Here is a 9,724-nt window from a genome sequence, read left to right as displayed (position 1 = left end):
TTCAGTTCAGAAAGTGCAGGTGGCCTGGGAGGCATCAGAGCAATGGAAAGATGTGTAATAGAGAGAGAGAAAACACCCACAGCACCCTCGGCCACCTCACAGTGATTAAGTACGTTCAAAAATACCACCAAAAGAAATTCAAAATTCTGCCTCAAAAAAGTGGAAGCCTCAACACAGTTGATGCTGTTGCCACCTACGGAAGCAATGCAATAAACCAAAAACCCTTGGGAAAAAAGAAAGAACCTGTGCTACAACCCCTGCCAACAGTGAGCCTTATCTGTGAGAAACTGTTGGAGAATTTCTCCTCTCCTAGGAGAAATTCGGTGAAATTGCACCCCCCCCCCCCATTTCTCTGCCCACAAATAGGCTGGAGAATTTTGAGAGGCCATTTGCGCACAGCTCTATTATTAACTCCATAATCATCTCCAGCCATTTAAATGAGATTTGTAGAAAGATGCATGCATGAATGGAAAAAACAATGAGACGCTAACGAAGCTATGAATGGTATTACACAGTTACTGCAAAGAGTGCTGAAAAATACGAGCCATGCAAAACATAATTTCAACCCTACCTTTCCCTTTCAGGTAGCGAGACTGAGAACTGCACCACCACTATTACAGTTCCAAGAGGTACCCAGTACAATAGAACTTCGGGTGATTTGGTCACTATAGACTGTCCCGTGATGCATTGTATTACAGGATCAGCCTGTAATACAATGGTATAGGTACAACAAAGTGGAGCAGAAATTCTTAATTTTGCAGCATGAACAAAGGCACACAGTTTCATGGACAAATGGAAACAATTTTGTTTTGAATGTTTCATCAATTAATAAGAATGACAGCGGACTGTATCAGTGTGAGGCTACTGTGGGGGAACAAAAAACTGGGAGCCATGCAATCGAAGTCTTTGTTCAAGGTAAGTATCATACATAATCCAGACAAATATGGCCTTTCTCCACTTCACTAATTGCACCTATCTAACGTTCATCCTGCCTGCAAAATATTTCAGCAAGTTGCCGGGGAGGCTGCTGCTATGGCTAGAAAGGTGGATGGAAATAATGCAAAACTAGGTACATAGAACTTTGGTAATCCATTCATTCTCCTGGCAGTTGTTGTCCCGTGGTCATTTGTCTCTGTTGTTTTTACTCAAGAAACCCACATCACCACCATAAACAAAATAAGCTTTAATCTTGTGTTTTACTAAGTCTCTGGTTTTGTAAATACCTTTGACATACTGTGGCATGGTCCTTTATATGGAACACAAAAGTTTTTAGATGAAATTTTTTTATATATATTTAACAAATAACAGAGGGCCATCAGTGTGACAGTTGTGTTACCTAACTGCCCTCTAGTATAGGTACTAATTTTATGGATTATTTATACAGGACTCTTATGTTCTATCTAATATAAGGATAGATTACTCAATTTTGTATTCCCTTGCTTTGTGATATTATTCATTTCCCACATCGTAATGGAGTTTTTGCTCACATAATTTAAGAAAACAGTTAAAAGGAACAACATAGGAAAAAAAACATGGGAATAAAAAATGTCAACACATATCTAAATGATACTTCCCTAAACGTTCTGCCAAAAAGAACATTTGTAAGTATGTTTGGGGTAGTCAGAAAATGGATGGCAAACAGAATGAGTGCTGCGCCTCAAAGAAAATGTTTTAGGGTTCAAACCTATGCAGATAGTCAGCAGCCTCCGAACTTGGAGGCTGCCGAGTATCCAGTGCAGGGCAAGAGGAGAATGGTGGCTCCATGCTCCAGCCGCCCTACATTTCTGCTTGACGGGCGATTTTGCCATCTAGCAGCGGCGCTTCAGAGGGGGAGGGAAGGAGGCTGGGGCAGCCATAGGAAATGTTGTGTGACCACCACCCCGGTCTCCTTCCCTCCCCCAGAACACCCCCTTTTCCCCACCTCCATGCTCCATTTCCTGATTCTCTCTGCACCAGCTACGTGCAGGTGGGGAGCGTGGTTTCCTGGCTCCGAGCTTGGAGCCCTGTCTCTGAGCTCAGATCCAGGAAACCGAACTATCCTATGCCCTCCCACCCCAAATGCTGTCTGGGGAGCACAGGATTGCTCTCCTAGGGGCACAATCCTATGCATGTTTAGGCAGAAAAAAAATCCTACAATGCCCAACATTCCCTAGCCAGCTATGCTGACTGGGAAATGCTGACTGTAGTAGGACTTTTTTCTATCTGATCTTTCATAAGATTGCACCCCAAACTGCTATAATTTCAACCATTGCTCATTTGATTTTTTTAAAATATAACATTCTGAGGAAGATTCTTCATGTCAAATCTCATTTGGGTAGGACAAATCATCTTGATATCATGATAAATTGAATTTTTAGGCTTTATACTGAAGAATGCTTAAAAATTCCACTGCCTTAATGGTACAGCTGCTCCTGTGGATAAACACTGATGTGAAACAAGCAAACTTTGCTTAATGCTGGGGAATTCGTAGGGATGTACGAATCCCTTACCTGGTTCCGGTCCAGGGCTTTGGCAGTGGGGGGGAGGCGATCCATCCCTCCCCCCGGAATCCTCCCCAGCCAGCTCTGCTCCGTGGCAAGGCCGCGGAGCCACCGGCTGGGGCCAACCACAGCCAGACTTCCGGCCACTGCCGGGCTGCTGTGGCCGCAAATGGCAGCCGTCGTAGCGGCCACCATTTGTGTCCTTGCATTAAGCCGTGATAGGCTATGTAAGTATTTACATAGCCTTTCACGGCAAAAGGCAGGGCTGCAAATGGCAGCCACTACGCCATTTGCGTCCCTGCCTTTTGCCATGATAGGCTACATAAATACTTACGTAGCCTATTACGGCAAAGAGCAGCGGCACAAATGGCATAGCGGCTGCCATTTGCGGCCCTGCACTTTGCCATGATAGGCGACGTAAGTATTTACATAGCCTATCATGGCCTAATGCAGGCACACAAATGGTGGCTGCTACAACAGCCGCCATTTGCGGCCGCAGTGGCTGGAAGACGAGCCGCTGCTGCCACATCCGCCCACCAGGTAGGTCCATTCCGGGGGGGGGTGGCGGGGGGGAGGCTGTTCCACCATGGATTCCGGGGGGGGCAGATTCAAAAGAATCCGGCCTCACTGGAGTCAATGGCGGAATTCTCCAACATCCCTAGGAATTTGCCTCAAAATGGCTGCTAGGTTTCAATTCTCTGCTTGTACTCTCCAGAACAACTTACCTGCTTCATGGAACATTTTGGTTCATAAGGCTGAGCTGAAAGTTCTCAATGGGGAACTTCAGTCTTGAATTTGAGGATGCAAAAGGGAAACAGTCATCTGGCAAATTTGCAGGGATGGGGCTCACTAGCACTACCAGCTTCCTGACAGCTGCTGTTTTTATTTATCTGGAGCAGCATTAAATAAGTTTTTTTTTTTAATTGAAGATGCAATCCTAGGGATGTTTAAACAGAAAAAAAAGTCCTACAACTCTGAGCATGCCCCATCCAGTCATGCTAGGTGGGGTATGCTGGGAGTTGTAGGACTTCTTTCTGTTTAAACCTGCATTGGATTGCACCTTAATTATTTCTTTATTTATTACTTTCTATACCACCCAATAGCTGAAGCTGTCTGGGCAGTTAGTTCTCAGCAATGAAAACCATAAAATACAACACCATAAAACATAATATAAACATTTAAAGGTTTAAAACTACAATATAAACCCAAAATAAAAACAAAAAACAAAATAAAACCCAGCAGCAGTGCAAAGATTTAAAATACAGTAAGATCCAAAAACAACAGAAACTGAAAAACTGAAATGGCTCATCTGATGCCGAAAAGAGTAGGCTCCAGGCGAGCCTCCCTGGGGAGATCATTCCACAACCAGGGTGCCACAACAGAAAAGGCCCTCCTCTTAGTAGCCACCCACCTCATTCATTTGGCAGGGACTCCCAGAGAGGGGACACTGAAGACAATCTCAGGGTCTGGGCAGGTATATATGCGAGATGACAATCCTTCAGGTAATCTGATCCCAAGCTGTTTAGCGCTTTGAATGTTAATACCGGCACATGTTGAATGTTAAGACCAGCAGGCCTGAACATGGACTGGCAGCCAGTGCAGATGAAAAAGTACTGGCATAATCCAATCACATTGGCCAGTCCCCGTTAATAATCTTGCTGCCCTATTTTGGACCAGCTGAAGTTTCTGGACCATTTTCAAAGGCAGCCCGACGTGATCACTCTAACAGGGGCCTTCCACAGGGAAAAACAGGCAGCTATCAGCTGCTGGGAGGAGCTCTGAGTGGTGGTGGTGAGTCCTCCTCACAACCCCTGAAATTCACCCCATCTGCCAAACTGCTGCCACCATTTCATCAGCCACAAATGGGATGGTGAAATGGGGGGTGAAGGGCATTTCATTGTGACCCTTGTTTCTACTGCCATTACAGTGCTCTTGCTTGAAAGCTTGCGTTAAGAATATTGAGAAGTGATGAATCTCAGATGGAATCACACTTACAAGTAATGCAACTCTGCATTCGAGTTTCACTTCTGAATGCATTCTAAAGCATGCTCTTACTGGGTTCAGGTGTAAAGGACTTTTTATCTATATAGATCAAGATAATCAAATGGAATTTGAAGAAGCTACAAATACAACAGAAAATCCTGAAAAGGATGAGAAGTTGATTAATTATGCCCTGACGTCCATAAGAGCATAGCTTCTCCTTACTGTTACCTGCCTCGGCTTGCTGTGTTTCATACGAAGGCATCAAGGTGAAAACTTTCCTTCTCTTCAGTTATCCCTTTTCCCCATGGGCAGAGAGATATTCAGCTCTCTGACCTCTGTGTCTCAGATATCTTTTTGTTTCTCATTAGCTTCTCATGACTATTAAGAAATATGTTTACTCAATGTTTATGAAACTCATATTCTTGGATAACGGTTGTGCTGTCTCCATACCTATGTTCCCTACGTATAGACACTTTTCAGCCAGTTTAACTCAACCCTCTCTTTAAATCCAACAAACAATTCTTTATTGAACAGTCCCTTTCAGCGTAACAACAAAGAAATAACTCACAGTCCACAGGAAATAAGGAGGTTGTCACAAGTGAGGGTTATGTCCAGTGGGGAATTATTGGTGGATGCTGGCTAAAAAGGGGTGAGGCCTGGCTAGGGGTGTCAGAGAATTCCGCCATGGATCTTGGTGAGGCTGAATGCCAGTGCATTCGGCCCCCTGAAATCCGTGGCAGAACGAAGCCCCCCTGCCCCGTGAAAGACGCACAAAATGGGACACCTGCCTGCTGCCGTTCACGCTGCTTTGCGAATGGTGGCCGCAGCCGCCATTCGCTTCTTCATTATAGCAGTGATAGGCTACGTAAATACTTACATAGCCTATCACGGCTAACGCAGGGATGCCATTTGCGTCCCTGCGGAAGCCGTGATAGGCTGTGTAAGTATTTACGTAGCCTATCACAGCAAAAAAAAAAAGGGAAGTGCAAATGGCGGCTACGGCCATTTGCGTCCCTGTGCAGGCTGCCCAGCGGCCGGATGTCCGGCTGCAGGTGGCCCCAGCCAGCGGCTTTGCAGAATTGCCACAGAGTGGAACCTGCCGGAGAGAATTTCAGGGGGAGGGACGGAGCGCCTCCCCCCAACCGCAAATGTCACCCTTCGAAAAGGTAAGTGACTTTCGTACATCCCTAGTTAAAACTAGGGATGTACGAAACCCATTTACCTTTTTGCGGCATCTTTCACGGGGGGGATGGGGGAGGAGGCGATCCGGTCCTCCCCCTGGAATCCTCAACAGCCGGCTCCACTCCACTGCCAGGCCATGGAGCAGCTGGCCAGGGCCGTCCGCAGCCGGATTTCCGGCCGCAGACGGGCTGCTGTGGATGCAAATGGCAGCCGCCGTAGCGGCCGCCATTTGCGTCCAGCCAGGCAGCCGAGATAGGCTACGTAAGAATGTATGTACCCTATCATGTCTGGGTAAAAAAAAAACAACGGCGTACGCAAATGGCGGTGGCTACAGAGGCCGCCATTTGCGTTCCCTATTTTTCGCTGATTTATCTTACATAAATATTTACATAAGATAAAACGGCGGAAAAAAAGGGAACGCAAATCGCGTAGTGGGCACTATTTGCGTTCCTTCATTTTTCGCCATTCTAGCCTACGTAAATATTTACGTAGGCTAAAATGGCAAATAAAAAAGGAACGCAAATAGCGCCCCCTACACTATTTGCATTCCACCTTTTTTCGCCGTAATAGTCTACGTAAATATTTACGTAGACTAAAACGGCGAAAAATAAGGAATGCAAATGGTGGCGGCCACAGCCGCCACCATTTGCGTATGCTGTTTCTTTTTTTTTTACCCAGACGTGATAGGCTACGTAAGTCTTTACATAGCCTATCACATCTGGGTTAAAAAAAAAAAAAAAAGACCAGATTGGAAATGGCGGCTGCGGCAGCCGGTTGAAAGACCAGCCGCCGCCGCCACTGCTGCCGAAGCCGCCACTGAAGACACCGCCGTCCGGAACATCCGCCCCAGGTAAGTCTCATCCCTGGGGGATCCGCAGGGGAGTGGGGGGTTGGCAGGCCGTTCCGCCATGGATTTCGGGAGGTGAAATCTGTGGCGGAATTCTCCACCATCCCTAGTTAAAACAGGGTATTCTCTCCCAGGTCTTCTGATCCTCCTGCTTCTTTGCTGGCTGGGCCAAAAGGAAAGACTCCCACCCAAAGGAAAGTCTCCACTAGTTCATCTCAGACTGCTAGGATCCAGCTACAGCAGGCCTGGATGGCGGATCTTTGATCTCCCCACCCACAGTATAAACATATACATTTCTTATACTTTAATTCAGTACAGAGCTGAGGGCAGCACAATGGTTGTTTATTTTAAAATAACTCCTCCTTCATCATAAGTTCAGAGCAGTTTGGCCTACTCATAAAATTGCTGAGCCCCCTCTCGAGATTCTGAGATCATGTGCTGTTTCATGTTTTGTATAAAATCATTTCATCAATATACTATGCTTTTCTTTTTCTTTCCAGTGAAAATCAAGATTTTATCATCAGTCCCACAAAATGAAATGAACATGGTTAGTTGGTTTCTATATGTGTGGCATTTCTTAAATAATTGGTTATCATTCACCAACAGTGAATGATTTGGAATAAAAATTGAGCTATCCAAAAATAAAGTAGGACTTTCTACATATTTGGGTTACTCCCTTAGTAAAAATTATAAATTTAAAGGAAAATAATTAAAACAAAATAAAAGAAAATGGCCCTGTGAGCTTCTAGGATAGAAGAGATGCTAGGTTGGTAGGAACAAAGGACAGGGCCTTCTCTGTGATGGCATCTTAATTTTGGAATTCTTTCCCTAAGGAGGTTAGACTGGTCCTCTTTTCTTTGTTTAGCTTAGTTGGGCTGTGCAAATATTTTCATTCCCCATGGCTTTCAAGTGCCTTTTAAATCTATTAGTTCTGCTCTGTTTTTAAAAGATGTTTTTTTCCTGTTCTTAATTTTGCTGTGTGTGATGTGTTAAATTTCAAAACTGTTTATAGTTTTAAATTGTAAGCCACCTTGGGGGTCCTTTCTGCTCTAAAAAGCAGCTCAGATTTTTTTATATAAATAAATGAATACAATATTCTAGTGCAGTCTTGAATGTCACTAAACAGCAGACGTTTCCTTCTCAGACAGGAGCTGGAACCAAGGGACAAAATAGCTGAGATAATGGAGAGCTGTGATTGGATACTGGATCTCTTTAAACCTTTGAAAATAGCAGCCAAACAGGGAAAGGTGGGAATCTGGACTGGGATCATTGCCCAGGGAGAGAAGGCTTAACTCTTTCCCCTGTGCTGTTTTTCCAGTGAAAATCACACATACAAACCCCAGCAGGTATTTGCCCTGCTAGGAAAAACATACATGCCCACATATGTTTTCCCTACTAGGGCTAATAGCAGCACCATGATCCCAGTCTAGATCCCCCTGCCCCCGACCCACTTACTTTAGACAGTTTAAATGACAGAGCTTAGGAGAATTCAAAAGGCTATGGCTGTATGTGCTTTCTGTATGAAGGACAATACAGACGGAGTTAGCCTTGCCTCTGTTGGCCCTGTAGCTCATTTTTATGAAGTATTGAAGGCTAACAATATCACTGATATCTGAACTTTCTGGTGGTTAGTGGCTTTCTTCTTTGCCCATAATTATCCATATTACTCAATTGTATTCTTCTTCTTTTTACAGTTCAGTAGCTATAAGGATGCCCCACGCTGCAATATTAGCATCATTCATGTCTCTGATGAGGGATCGGATCCATACTTCATCAGGGTGCTGTGCCTTGCGTGCTACATCTTCCGGATGGCAGCTCTGACTGTGATGATGTAGCCAATTACTAGAAGGCCAGCAGGGCAGTATTAATTTTTTTAATGTGATGGATCTGTCATCAATATCCACCAACTCTGGCCTGCAAAGAAAACTTTTGTTACATACTCTTGTTTATGTAATGCTGAACCATGGAGAACTTTATCAGAAAAGTGAACCCTCTGCAGAAATGGAGGTTATAGAATATGCAACCTTTAGGATGAAAAACATCATGCAACCAACGTTTTTCTTCTCACTGATTAGCACCGTATTGCATATTCCAACTTTCTGCAAAGATCGGCACTGTGTTCCTTCCTCAGTGTTTTGAGTTGACTTGAGCATTATCATGTTGTAATGAGATTGGAGCGTGTGGCATAGGGCTGTCTCCCTACACCTGATTTTGTCAGATGAGGCTTCTTTAAGATCTTCAACTTGCTGGGACCAGGGTCCAGGCCCAGTATTTTTGTTGATACCTAACAGCTAGCTCTCCTTTCCTTCCAGCCTGCTTGGAAGCAGGTGGGTCTCTCTCTTGTCCCAGGTCATAGTCTGAGGGCACATGAGGCACCTGCCTTGCTGAAGCTAAGCAGGTCTGGGTCTAGTCAGTGCTTGGAGGGGAGACCACCTGGGAACCACATGTAGCCACCTTGAATTACATGGTGGAAGAAAGGTGGGGTATAAACATAATGAATAAAATATCTCCTGGCTACTGTCATAAAAGAGTAAGTGCTGGAAATATGCAGGATATATAGAGTAAAAGCTAGGTTTGTTTTCTTGTTTGTACCCTCTGCTTATTGTTTTTGTATAAATCTTTGTATTAATAAACATTAACTTTTTAACTAATTTGGTTGGCAAGTGTTTGGGATTTCTCACCTACCCCCCCCAGGGAGATGGATATGTCCCTCCTGCCCCCTTGGCCCCATATAGCCTAAACACTCTGGGGTTACTACCACAGTTATTGGCTCTGGATTTTGATTGGAGAGTTCCTTCATAAAGGGAGTTGGGAAAAGTATCAGCTTCTATCACAGGGGGTTAGTCTTAATGATCTCTAAAGGATCCTGCCCTCAACTTTGTGAGTCTGTGACTGTGAAAAGAGAGACTACTAAACCAGTTGGGCAAGTTTAGCTTGGCAGATTCCCTGCTGTTATGGAGATTAGCTGAGTGGTGGTTGTCCTCAGAGATGGCCCTAGGTAGTCTGTTCTGGAAGGGGGCTTACCTTTCTCTTTCCCCCTCTCTAAGGAATGTGTTAATTCAGAGGTCTGTGAGAATAGAAGCAAGCAAAACCTGTAGTTTTGGCTGTGCAGGAAGTAGGTCTAAAAGGAGACAGAGATGATTTCGCTCTCTGCAGGAAACCCTATGGCACAATGGATTTGAGACATCTGATGGGAAGAAGGAATCTGTTGGAGTCTTAATGCTGTGAACTC

General features: G+C 44.7%; 1 long non-coding RNA gene across 2 annotated transcripts; it reads left to right on the top strand.

The window, feature by feature from the left end:
* LOC146349724 (uncharacterized) lies at positions 1-9,141 on the top strand. 2 transcript variants are annotated; one of them, XR_014789069.1, is made up of 3 exons: positions 1-915; positions 6,993-7,039; positions 8,187-9,141. It is a non-coding gene; the product is annotated as an uncharacterized LOC146349724 (long non-coding RNA). The 2 variants fall into 2 exon arrangements; XR_014789070.1 differs by lacking the exon at positions 1-915 and adding an exon at positions 3,094-4,729.
* The last annotated feature ends 583 nt before the right edge of the window (positions 9,142-9,724 follow it).

Source organism: Heloderma suspectum, chromosome 3 (genome assembly GCF_057233095.1).
Source record: "Heloderma suspectum isolate Gila_16-S chromosome 3, 16-S_ref, whole genome shotgun sequence".
In the NCBI taxonomy this organism is placed as follows: Eukaryota; Metazoa; Chordata; class Lepidosauria; order Squamata; family Helodermatidae; genus Heloderma; species Heloderma suspectum.
Note: the sequence above shows the minus strand (reverse complement) of the source record. Positions and strands in the feature narration are given on the sequence as shown.